Below are 13,541 nucleotides of genomic sequence, written 5' to 3'. Positions count from 1 at the left end.
ACTGGAATACTGAGGGAAATCTGGAAGAGTGAGAGAATACATGTCATGGGGTAGGCAAGGAGCAGAACGTGGAGCAGTGGTGAGCAGGAGGATGCATAGATGAGCTGGCAAGGTTCTGTACTGCAATGAAACACTGCTGAACACTGACAGTTGGTGCTAAACCCCTTTTTTAAGTGTACTGATACTTGAGCATGTTCAAGTGATCAGAGTTTTCTTAAAGGCATTTGCTATATTCCGTTTACTGACATGTACAAGACAACAGCTAATTCTGTGCTTGGTTCAGTTGCTGTTACCGTCTCCCTGATTAAATCTTGCCACTCAGAGGCCACGATCCCTGTGAGCCATTAAGAATGTGGGAATAGAGCCTGGCAACTCAGTGCTGCAGATGAAACCTTATTTGGGTATCATATTTAGTGCTGAAAGTTCAGTCCAGTTGGAAGTCGAGCCATATATCCTTAAAAAACAACGAATAAACTGCAGAACCTTGTGTTAAATAAAACGTACAAACATGCTGCTGGATCATTTTATGTACCACTCCCTCCGACACTTGGTCAATACTGGCAAAGAAGAACTTGGTCTAAAATTGTCAGTCATCCGCGGGCAGACCTTATTTTTTGAAGGTTGAGAGTCACAACAGCTGTTTTAGTCTATTGTGAGAGCAGACTCTCTTGCCTTACCATGGGAAGATACCACAACATGGTGCTAGGAAGGGACCCAACACTGCCTCACCCAGTGAGATAGGGAGGAAAACAAATAAATTGCTGACTAGATGATATTCACATTTTTGCTGTATTATATTGATCTTGTGTTGAAAAGCAAGAGTCCCAGTTGGTCACCAAACTCTGTGAAGGCAATGCCATCAGGAAGAAACCGGATGGATGAGTAAGGTAACTGATCCCCCTAGCAGCACGATGTTATGGCTTCCATTATTGTAGTAGTATAATATATATGTTTGACTTTTCCCGTTCCTAATGGAGCTGCAGATGCTTCCTACAGCAAGCTCTATCTTCCTCAAATACTCTCTTCCTCCACCTTTCTGCAGTTCTACAAACATCTCCCTTTGGTCATAAATGGACAAACTAAACCAGGATTTAGACGTATGCCTCTCAGATAGACTGGCTGTCTCAGACAGAGACACCAACATCTACAGACACATGTTCATGGTTTAATAAAAAGCCTCAAGGTTTCTGCCTACCATATCCCCAAATCTTGAAACAAAGTGTTGAGCTTGTCAATGCTTTGGGATTTTTGCATTTGCACTACATAAGGTTTCTGATTCATTGATTTTCATTCTTGTCTACCATTTCCTTGTCTACCATTTGTCTGCCATTTCCTCACTTAAATAAAAGATCTTTTTAGATCTTCTGGTTTCTTCTCTGCCAGCCCCAGCATTGCATACACTAAGACCAATAGTAATTTGTCTAAGATGCCTCTCTTCCTTGTATCAGTAAAATACCTACACCCCGGGTTAGCATCCAGTCTGGTTGATGCCATTTAGTGTGTGCAGCCTGCAGAACTTTTTTTTCACTTGAGATACAACATAGTCTCAATCCACATCCTGAAGATTTGTGTAATCTGGAATAGTTCTGCTGAGTGTCTGTATGTTGTGCAGTTCTGAAAGTCCCTGCAAAGGTGAAAGGTGAGGGACATAGATTGCATTTAGGTGAGATGGGCCCCTTCATCACACCTTGCAGGGGGGCCCCCTTAGATTTTGTTATACCACTGGTTGTAAATGACAATGTTTTCTTTCTTTGCAGTGGAGTGATCATTTAGAAAATAAGTGCACGCTATACCAAACAAGCTTGGACACTGCTTTTGTGCAGTAGAGACACTACTTTACTAATTTAGGCACCAATATAAAACACACACAATCCTAGCACCTATGTAACACTAAAAAGTAATGAGGACTGGCAAATATGAACCCACCACAATAACTGATGACAATATCAGACCAAGAACACCTACACACTGCCATATCTCTTTCCTTTGAGCGTCCAGCTACTAAATGGACCTGATCCATAAAGATTTTGCTTAGCGAAAGTAATACTGCTTCTGTATCAGACAAAATTGTCAACATAATTTTAAACAACGAGCAAGGTCACCTAAGTGGCTACAAACAGTTAGTTATACAGAAAGTGTCTCTTTGCAAGCTCTGCGTTTTTGTAGAGTTCTGCTAAGGTGAAGGAGCATCACCCCACTGCCTTTCAGCACTGCAAAAAGGGAAAAATAAAATGATAATATAAAAATGTTATTATAATTTTCTTTTTCTGTGGTGGGGCAAAGGATTCCCCCCTGGGAACTACAAGGATGGGAGTCCCTATCCTATTAATGAAGCAAGGGCAGAGTAGCTGCTCCTCGTGTGCATGTAACAGATAGCTTATCCGTTATGTGTGATCCTCTATCTGTGAACATAAACAAAGGACAAAGACAGACAACACACAACATTAAAATAGCATAATTTATAGCATAATTTCAGTATTGGGGTAATAAAGGGACTGAGAAAGTTCTTTAATTTTTTGCCCCTCGAAGCAAGAAAAACAGTTACGGTTGCACTTGTAACATCGCCCATCGATTACTGTAACAGCCTCTACACTGGTACAAATAAAGCTGTCACACACAAACTTCAGATGGTGCAACATGCAGCAGCGAGGTTGGTTCTAAAATGGCCGAAAAGATCATCTGCAACCAAAGCCCTCAAGGCATTACATTGGCTGCCCATTACAAAAAGGGTCTTGTTTAAAGTACTGCTAATTACTTTTAGAGCTGTTCATAACTTAGGCCCGTCTTATCTAAGGAAAAAATTCAGCAGATACTGTCCAACTAGAGCACTGCGTTCCTCAACTGCCAACCTGCTTACCGTCCCGGGTTTCAGACTTAAAACTCGAGGGGGCAAATCCCTGGCGGTACTGGGAGCAAAAGCATGGAACACTCTCCCCCCCCCCCCCCCCCCCCCCCCAGCTGAGATTACTGGACAAAGAAACAGACTTCCGCAAACACCTAAAAACCTGGATCTTTAATCTCCAAGACGCAACTGCCAGAAGCCTAGTGTAATCCGGGTCTCGGTCAAGTAAGCATAGAGACTACCTAACATCTGGTGGTCTTCTTTTGGGCGCCTAGATGCTCCTTGGAGCGATTGCCGCGCGATACAAATTGGCATTTACATTACATTACATTACATTAGTGTTGTGCTTTTTACCATTTAGGTGTGTGGTAGAGACCAGACATATTTGCATGCCATAATCATGTGCAAGTCCATGTCAACAGTCTCATCCCCTTTTGTGCCACTCATCGCTTTATCTGTAACACACTAATTCTATGTGACAGGTTATCGTGTAGTGGCGATTTTATTCGCATGCCAATACTATCTGCGTGTTAGAATGTGTACACTCCAGAGTTCTACACCACGTAAGTCTCCACGAACAGCTAACCACATTTATCCTTCCAGCAGTGTACATTAAAAGTGATAATGACTTGACGCATATTCAAGATTCACACATCTACTCTAAGTATTCTTAGTCGCTCATTCAATTCCTTACCCTTCTTGGGGAGGCTACACGTTTCACACAGGACTGGTAGGATACTATGGGTGGTCCTGAAGCAATCACCGTGGTCATGTCAGTTTTGTTTTGGGAGAAATTAGAAGAGGAGAACAAGTAGACACCTCAGTAATATAGATATGGAAGAAGTCGATCCTACTACTCGCCTCTTCAACTGGACACCAAATGTGTCTGTGCGCAGCGCATAGCACTTACTTCGGTTCAAGATCTCGCTCCACTTCTCATACCTAATGAGATAATACCTCAACTTGTGCGTGGAGCCTCCGGGAATCGGTGTTTAAATATTGAATGGTAGCGTGGTAAGAGTTACCGGTAGAAAGCAATACGCCCATATTCTGGCCTTCGGAAATGACGTTGCGGCTTCATCGCGTAACCAACGCGATACGTGGGTAATATGCTTGGGATTTGTAGTTTCTAGCATGATATTGTAGTTCTGTGTTCCGCTAGGGCAACAGTATGTATTTGTGTATCGCTGCACCATTCATGTTAGATCTTGTAGCCACGCATCATTGGCCTCATTGTATGGCAAAGATTAAGGTCAGACAATTTAGGGATATATAAATATCTAAGACTGCAAAGGCTGGAAATAGAATCATGGAATCTGTTGTTCCTCAAGGGAAATAGAAGTCGGACTAAAATTATATTGTGCATGCGTCTAATCCCTTTAGTCAGTTGTTAGGCGTAAGCAGACCAGACCTTCCCCGCTAGTATATTCTCCTTCAAACCATGTTAGCAGTTGTAAGCACAATTGGATGTGGATATTTTTCTGATATTATTCTTTCCAGAAATGGTCTAAAGTTGGCTTTATTTCTAAATATATCAATTGAAGTAGGTCAGATTTCTCTCATTTGTTTAGTTGACTCCAAGGGATGGAGTCATCAAGCCACTCTCATGAATCTTTAAATAGTACACCCAGCTTTGCTCTTTGTCCAGGAGTTTCTTCTGCAGGTTGCCAATGCCTTTTACTTTTTCTATCACTGTGCCTTTATGTTGTTTCTCTTTATAGTGTGCTGTATGTTTAGTTGCTGTTATAGCACATCTGATTGTGCTCCCATGTTCGCTGATACGAATTTTGACCTTACAGCTTGTCATGCCCACATAGGTCAGGTCGCATGGACACTTGATAAGGTAGATCACGGAATCCGAATTGCAATTTGTGTGGGACCTTTGTTGCCATGGTGAGTGTAGGCCTAAATCAAGGCTTTTAAGGGCTCATTAGGATGGAGGATTTTCCGCATCCTCTGGGCCGGCGGAAGCCACCGCCGGCCTGGAGGATGCGGAAAATCTTCTGCACTGAGGGAACGCCGCAGCCCATGCGGACGTTCCCTCCTACTCAGACTCAAGTCCAGCCGCGATCCTAATGAGCCCCTTAGTGTGTTCAGTGAATTGGCATACCACACATGTTCCACAAGGATAATGTGCTGTGACTGAGAAGTTGTTCCACAATGTCGATTGGTTACTCTCTTTAGGTTTATATGTGTCTGTGTGGACCAATGTGTCTTTCAAGCTTTTATTTCTTCTGAATGAGAACACAAGTTTGTCATAACTGAGTTTATTAGATGTGAGTATAGGCCATTTCTTGTTAATTCTTTTTAACAAGAGAGAAATATGACCTCCTTCAATTGATATATTTAGAAATAAAGCCACCTTTAGACCATTTTTGGAAAGAATAATAACAGAAAATGTCCACATCCATTTGTGCTTACAACTGCTCACATGGTTTGAAGGAGAATATAGTAGCTGGGAAGGTCTGGTCTGCTTACACCTAACAACTGACTAAAGGGATTAGATGCATACTCAATCTAATTTTAGTCTGACTTCTATTTCCCTTGGGGAACTAGAGATCCCATGATTCCATTTTCAGCCTTCCCAGTATTAGATATTTATATATCCCTAAATTGTCCGACCATGATCTAGGTGAAAGGTGTTTCCGGCCCCATCCTTTTGATTGCCGTTAGATTAGCCAAAAAATTGCCTGACTTTTTGCCTGCAATTAGATCGGGTTGCCTGTTCGGGTAAAAGCAACCTAGGTTGTCCATAAAATTGCTTGCACTGCAATTGGTTTTGTTTTTGTCTCTTTTAAAGTAATGCCTATACTTCATTGTTTTAAATGTGGATACATATGTTTTGACTTCTTTCCCAATGTACCGTTTAACCAAAGAGTGTTGTAGTTGCTAAAAGCATGCTTGGGTCACACAGCTTTAGATTTCCTGAGCAATGCTTTGTTATGATGAGTCCTATGTGGTACTTGCCACCACTAAGGTACACTGTCTCATCACTTTACAAGTCAGCTGCAGACACCCAGGCAGTACCCCATAAGGTGATCTGTTCAACAAACCACATGGGTCTGTTTCACTGTTTTACTTTACAGTAATGCTTCCCTTAAACAGCAGTGTATGTGAGCATTTTTCTTGTAAAAACCTGTATTGACGCTTGGTTTTCTGTCATCCCTTTCTAGTTGCATCCCTCATATCAAACAACTTTTTAATAATTCTTTACTTATATTTGGTGAATCGGCTCTTTATAAGAGCGTATGTTTTTAGCATCAGTATGTTAAAGATTGTCACTTGGGTTAGTTTACTTCTTTCCCACTTTTTTACAGAGCGTTGCCTCACGCCCTGAGCGGTTGCCAGGAGCGGTGAGTCCCTCCCGATTTGTAACTGGTAAGAAACATTCTTGATAATGTGGTCCACACAGTATAGAGGACCTTGTCTAGCATACATTCTAACTTTCATGTGTTGTTAGCCTACATGTATTGTTTGGACCAATATTCAGATGTGCATCATATAAGACTTTTTTTCATATCGCTGTTTTCCAACAGGAGTGTAAAACCTATGCCTTGGTGCCATCATATGTTGAGTACAGGTATATGGTTGTATCGTTCAAATGTATTCCTTCTTTCCACTATTCATGTGCAGTAGCTACATCTAAGTCCTGAAGAAAGCCGTGATTTGAGATGGCTGAAACATGTCGACGATACCAGTAGTGCGCTCACACATCTATTGAGGGCGCCTTCTGCACGTTTTTACCCTTTGACACCATAGGATATCGAATAAACATAATTTTCCTCTGGTAATCAATTTTAATTCACTTATCACTGCACTGCATTATACAGTCACTTTACTGTGCTGTGCTTCATCACTTTCAGTTCTAACTTTAGATCCTATTTCCACATATCCACATGTTACAGTAAAGAGGTTTTGCTCATTGGCTGCACCAGTATGCAGCTGACAAGAGATACCCAAATGATGAAGCACATCACTTCGGTGACTGATGGGAATCTATCTTTCTAAATTGTGATCTTTTCCACTTGTGACCACCTCCTGTTTTGATGCAATTCTTTCTGCGGGTCTAAACTTTAAAGACATTTTCCTGACCAAGACCGGCTGATTCGCTGTTGTTGCTTGCTGCGACCTTGATCTTTGCCATACAACGAGGCCAATGATGCGTACATGAATACATACTGTTGCCCTAGTGGGACACAGAACTATAATATCACGCTAGAAACTACGAATCCCAAGCGTATTACCCACATATCGCGTTGGTTACGCGATGACACCGCAACGTCATTTCTGGAGGCCAGAATGTGGGCATATTACTCCTTACCAGTAACTCTTCCAGCGCTACCATCAATATTTAAACACTGATCCCCGGAGGCTCTACGCACAAGCCGAGGATCGGAACCAATTTGGTATGAGAAGCGGCACAAGATTTTGAACCGAGGTAAGTGCTATGCGCTGCGCACAGACACATTTGATGTCCAATTGAAGAGGCGAGTACTAGGATCAACTTCTTCCATATCTATATTACCGAGGTGTCTACTTGTTCTCCTCTTCTAATTTCTCTAAAAAAAACCTGACTTGAGCACGGCGATTGCTTAAGGACCAATGCAAAAACCACAGTTGATGGACAGAATGCAGAACAATGTCCTACATTCACCCCAGTACAGAGATCTGGGCCTAAATCCATCGTTTTTTTGCACTCCACAGCACCCCAGTTCAGACATGGCCATATGCAAATCAGTCTGACCTTGTGCCTCATGGGAACAGTCCAGCCCGAACTGCCAAGCCATGCCTTCCCTGGACCGGACACAAGCTTCCGAGGACCGGTTTCTAGCATTCCAGCTGTCTTCAGCCCGGCTTGCTTGAATCCAGTGGTGTGGAGAGCATGGGACTCACGTCTGAGCATACCCATCCCACTCGGGGTGACAAATGCAAAAACCACAGTTGCTGGACAGAATGCAGAACAATGTCATACATTCACCCCAGTACAGAGATCTGGGCCTAAATCCATCGTTATTTTGACCTCCACACCACCCCAGTTCAGACATGGCCATATGCAGATCAGTCTGGCCCTGTGCCTCATGGGAACAGTCCAGCCCGAACTGCCAAGCCATGCTTTCCCTGGACGAGAAACAAGCTTCCGAGGACCGGTTTCTGGCATTCCAGCCCTCTTTAGCCCGGCTTGCTTGAATCCAGTGGTGTGGAGAGCATGGGACTCACGTCTGAGCATACCCATTACACTCGGGGTGACAAATGCAAAAACCACAGTTGATGGACAGAATGCAGAACAATGTCATACATTCACCCCAGTACAGAGATCTGGGCCTAAATCCATCGTTTTTTTGCACTCCACACCACCCCAGTTCAGACATGGCCATATCCAAATCAGTCTGACCCTGTGCCTCATGGGAACAGTCCAGCCCGAACTGCCAAGCCATGCCTTCCCTGGACCGGAAACAAGCTTCCGAGGACCGGTTTCTGGCATTACAGCCGTCTTCAGCCCGGCTTGCTTGAATCCAGTGGTGTGGAGAGCATGGGACTCACGTCTGAGCATACCCATCCCACTCGGGGTGACAAATGCAAAAACCACAGTTGATGGACAGAATGCAGAACAATGTCATACATTCACCCCAGTACAGAGATCTGGGCCGAAATCCATCCGTTTTTTTGCACTCCACACCACCCCAGTTCAGACATGGCCATATGCAAATCAGTCTGACCCTGTGCCTCATGGGAACAGTCCAGCCCGAACTGCCAAGCCATGCCTTCCCTGGACCGGAAACAAGCTTCAGAGGACCGGTTTCTGGCATTCCAGCCGTCTTCAGCCCGGCTTGCTTGAATCCAGTGGTGTGGAGAGCATGAGACTCACGTCTGAGCATACCCATTCCACTCGGGGTGACAAATGCAAAAACCACAGTTGATGGACAGAATGCAGAACAATGTCATACATTCACCCCAGTACAGAGATCTGGGCCTAAATCCATCGTTTTTTGCACTTCACACCACCCCAGTTCAGACATGGCCATATGCAAATCAGTCTGACCCTGTGCCTCATGGGAACAGTCCAGCCCGAACTGCCAAGCCATGCCTTCCCTGGACTGTAAACAAGTTTTCGAGGACCGGTTTCTGGCATTCCAGCCGTCTTCAGGACCACCCACAGTATCCTACCGGTCTTGTGTGAAGTGCGTAGCCTCCCCAAGAAGGGTAAGGAATTGAATGAATGATTAAGAATACTTGGAGTAGATGTGTGAATCTTGAATACACGTCAAGTCATTATCACTTTTAATGTACACTGTTGGAAGGATAAATGTGGTTAGCTGTTCGTAGAGACTGTTACATGGTGTAGGCACTCTGGAGTGTACATATTCTAACACGCAGATAGTGTTAGCATGCGAATACAATCGCCACTACATGATAACCTGTCACATAGAATTAGTGTGTTACAGATAAAGCGATGAGTGGCACAAAAGGGGATGAGGCTGTTGACATAGACTTGCACATGATTATGGCATGCAAATATGTCTGGTCTCTACCACTTACCTAAATGGTAAAAAGCACAACCGTAATACTAAAATGATGCTATTTTAATGGTGTGTGTGGTCTGTGTTTGTCCTTTGTTTATGTTCACAGATGGAGGATCACACATAACAGATAAGCTATCTGTTACATGCACACGAGGAGCAGCTACTCTGCCCTTGCTTAATTGATAGGATAGGGACTCCCATCCTTGTAGTTCCCAGGGGGGGTATCCTTTGCCCTGAAGAAAGTCCAGGGCCTACAAGGCCTACCCAGGACTGAAACATGTCGGCACTAGGGTCGTAGGTCCATAACACTCCTATTGACCCGTTTTAAAGATTTTTTTAATAACCCAGACAGACCCAAGAATACAAGGAAACCAGGGGTCTGCCTGAGGTCTTTTAATCTTTAATCCCCCTGGCCTTTATTTATCCAAAGAGCTCCCAACACTGTGGTTGAGCCCACCTCGGCTTTTAGGTGTCAGGTGACCCGATGATGAAGCATGATACCACTAGGGTGTGTGAGAATAATTAAACAAAGAGTGTTTTCCTTCCTCCCATTAAGGTTGACTTAGGTGCAACCTTTCACTAGAGAGTCCCCCCTTTCTCGTACAGTGTGATAATCGGTTCCACTGACCACGTGCTGGTTCATTGGGGTATTTTTTGTGGTTAGGTTTCAGCTAGACGTCATCCATTATTCTGTCGTTGATGTCATTCACAATTGTCTTCAGCTCACTCCAGCAGGCATTAATGGGCACTTAATCACCCTACTTCAGTCATTGGCTGACTTCACTACGAGCTACGGTATGCCGTTCTTTCAGAAGGAACAAATCCACACACTAAGTAGTTCCCTTCAATGCCAGGGAGTGCTATGGTAATTTGACAGTCCTGACAAGTCCCACGCATCAGGCGTTAGACTTACGCATTTCAGTGTGGTGGTCCGCATCACCACACTTAAATGCTAAGCGACACATAAATTGCATAGCGACTCCTAGGCCGTCAAGCCCCATACTAGCACTGCTAATCATACTGCACTACAATGGCAAACTAAAGCTGTAGTGGGAGCGCGCTGTGGCACTGCTCCCAGCAGGGTTGGCGGCTGCTACTACATTGTAACTACCGTTCTGTTCCAACACTGTGCAGTGGCATGGGACAAGACGCCCTACTGCCACCCTATGCGACGTGAGTGAGTGGATGCAGTTAAAAAATTTGATCCCTGTGACCTGACCCACCCGACACAAACCCACGGACTGCAGCAGTCGATGGAGCCTAGAGCACACCGCTGTGCAGCTTTGCTGCTGAGCCTGAATCATGCCCGGGCACGCGTGGTTTGTCCTGAGAGTTATTGCGGCCAAGAGAGTGCTGGGCCGGTATCGAATTACTGCTCACCTCGAGTCAGTGCCTGGAGTGAAGTAATGGTATGTCTCACTCTGCTTTCTAATCAAATCAAAAAAGTGTTTTTTTTAAATTATAGAACACTACTTTCTAGCACGCAGTCATGATCTTCAGATGCCTGCCCTGTTACAGCTGAAGTTAGTCTGTCTGGTGGGGAGTCACTATGGTTTTTACCCAAGTCGCGCAACATACAGCTGAACTAACCTTGGTTTGAGCCGGTCGGGTCACTGAGCCACACTGGGACTGCCTATGTGTGGTGCCACTGCTGGTCCAATTACTTTCAGTGCCCAACATTATTGATTTTATTAGTGTTTGAGTCCAGTTTGATTTTGAAATAATATACAGTTTTGTTAACAAGACACTGTACTCCTGTGTGTTAAGTCTTATTTACTCAGTCTTAAGCACGTTTCCCTCATCTTCTATACTTGATCCTCCACTCGAGAAAGTGTCACTCAGTCGTTAAAATATCAGTTATAATTAAACTTAAATTATGAAAATGTCACACATAGCAATCTGAAACCTTGGCAGTTATGATTTGGGTTTCTTTAGAGACCCCCCAAACACTTTTTGGACTGTAGCAAATGCTTATTTTTTGTAAATTGATAAGGGCCCAGCATATAACCAAACAATAATGTTTTGCAAGAGCCATGACAAAACAAGTTTAAAATTGCCAGGAGGCTGGAGGCCAATGCCAGGTCTATTGACTTTGTCAATGCTTGTTAGAGTTTTTGGCGGAAATTATGATGTCAAAAACAATTAATGTTTGCTTTTACTAACTTACTATGCTATTATTGGTGAGTTTATTGCTATCAGGCCTTTTATACCTTCTTTCATTGTAGTTGTAGTTGATAACAATTATTACCAGAAAAGATCCTTTCCATGGGTGGGTGTAGAGTGAAAGCTTTTTGAGAGTGGAGCATTTAGGCTCTAAGGGCCATATGTATCATACAAATTCGCATGCAAGCCTTTGCGAATGCGAATTTGCTAAATGGGATGTATGAATGAAAATCCGGTGCAAAATAAGGAATCGCAAAATTTGTGATTCCTTATTTTGCAATTGCATTTAAGGAATCACAAATTTTGCGATTCCTTAAATGCAATGTACAAAGCTAAAAAAAATTGCTAATTGTCCCTAAGGAATCGCAAATTACCACCAACTTCAAGTTGGTGGTAATTTGCGAATTTCTTGAAAAATGCCCATTTTTGCATTTTTCAAAGTGCCATGTGACGCACATACATGCCCTTAGGGCATGTATGTGCATTACATGTGCACCCATACTTATTTCAGGGGTGCAATAGAGTGTCCTTTGGACACCCCTGCACCCTTGAAATTATTCTCAATTTGCGATTAGCAAATTGGGAATCGCAAATTGAGAATACATTCCCATTCCTTCCTTTGGGCCAGGAGGCCCATAGAAATGAATGGGAAGGTATTCCTTAATTGCGAATTTGCAATTAATGAATATCAAGAAATCGCAAAAAAATAGCGATTTTCTTGATACTTACCAATCAGCGATTCTGAAATAGCGATTTCTTAAAAATCACTATTACAGAATCGCTAATTGGTATCTTGATACATATGGCCCTCACTCCTTAACATCAGCCACTATGTTCTTCCAGGTAAACAGGAAATGAATCTTGATAGGAAGCAGGAAATGTTACTAGGGGTCATCCCTCAACTGTGTGTGTGAACCAGCATATAAGGTTGATTCCCTACTGCAGTCTTTATTAGTTGGTTATCTCCATATCATAGTACAAGTGATAGTGGCTATTTAATGTTGGTGATGTAATAAACACAACTAATAAAAAATATGCACTCCTCCTAATATTTTTCATTTCTGTAAATAATAATTATTTCCCGTGTTATAGTTTATGAGTTATGAACTGACTGTTAGTGCTTGGAAAAGATCTGGTGGTACTTCTAGAGGGGAAGGGAGAGTACAGTAGCTTGCTTCTTGGACTTTATGGGGAATGAGAAGCCCATGATCAGGCACCAATGGAAATCATTCTCCCAAATTCCAATCCCTGAATCACCGCTCTACAACTACCACAGAAACCTGGGTTGTATTCTAAGTAGGCAGCAGAGACACAGTGCCTGAGGTAAGTAAGGGGGCCATCATGCCCAAATTATGGCTGTATTTTACTACCCAGTCAGTGGGACAAGGGCCTATTATTGCTTGCAGCAGATCTGCGATCTCACTTGGTACCACCGTGTTTCACAAGATATCGGCTCCCTTCACACGGTCACATTGTGAGGAGCTGATATCCCACAGTGGTAATGAAAATGAGCTGGTAACATTCCAAAGAGTGGATTTCCATAAAGTCTTTGGAGAATTATTGCAACCAATGGCCATTAAGGGGAAACACCCCTGGACATCAAAACCAGCCTCAATAAGCTTTTTTTTGGAAGAAGGGATTTGGTTGGGGCAAAGGACAGACCTGCCAACTCAAACGGCACCACTTTGTGACACACGATATGGGTTCTCATCACACGGTCACTCGGTCAGGAGCCTATATAAAACAAGCTGATAACCACTGTAAATAGTGGGGGCCTCATTTATGAGGCCTTGCATCAGTTTTGCGCTTCCGATGCATCACTTTTTGTGACGCATCGGCGGCTTAACACATGCCTCCTGTTGCGCACTATTTACAAAGTGACGCACCTAAGCAGATGCATCACTTTGTAAACCCCTGCGCTACATTACACCTGCGTCAGGTATAATGTATGCAGGGGGGGCGTTCCCCCGCAAAAAGCCTCGTAGCAGTGACGCAGTGAAATCTGAGATTTCACT

This window comes from Lissotriton vulgaris, chromosome 9, assembly GCF_964263255.1.
Source record: "Lissotriton vulgaris chromosome 9, aLisVul1.2, whole genome shotgun sequence".
Lineage (NCBI taxonomy): Eukaryota > Metazoa > Chordata > Amphibia > Caudata > Salamandridae > Lissotriton > Lissotriton vulgaris.
Note: the sequence above shows the minus strand (reverse complement) of the source record.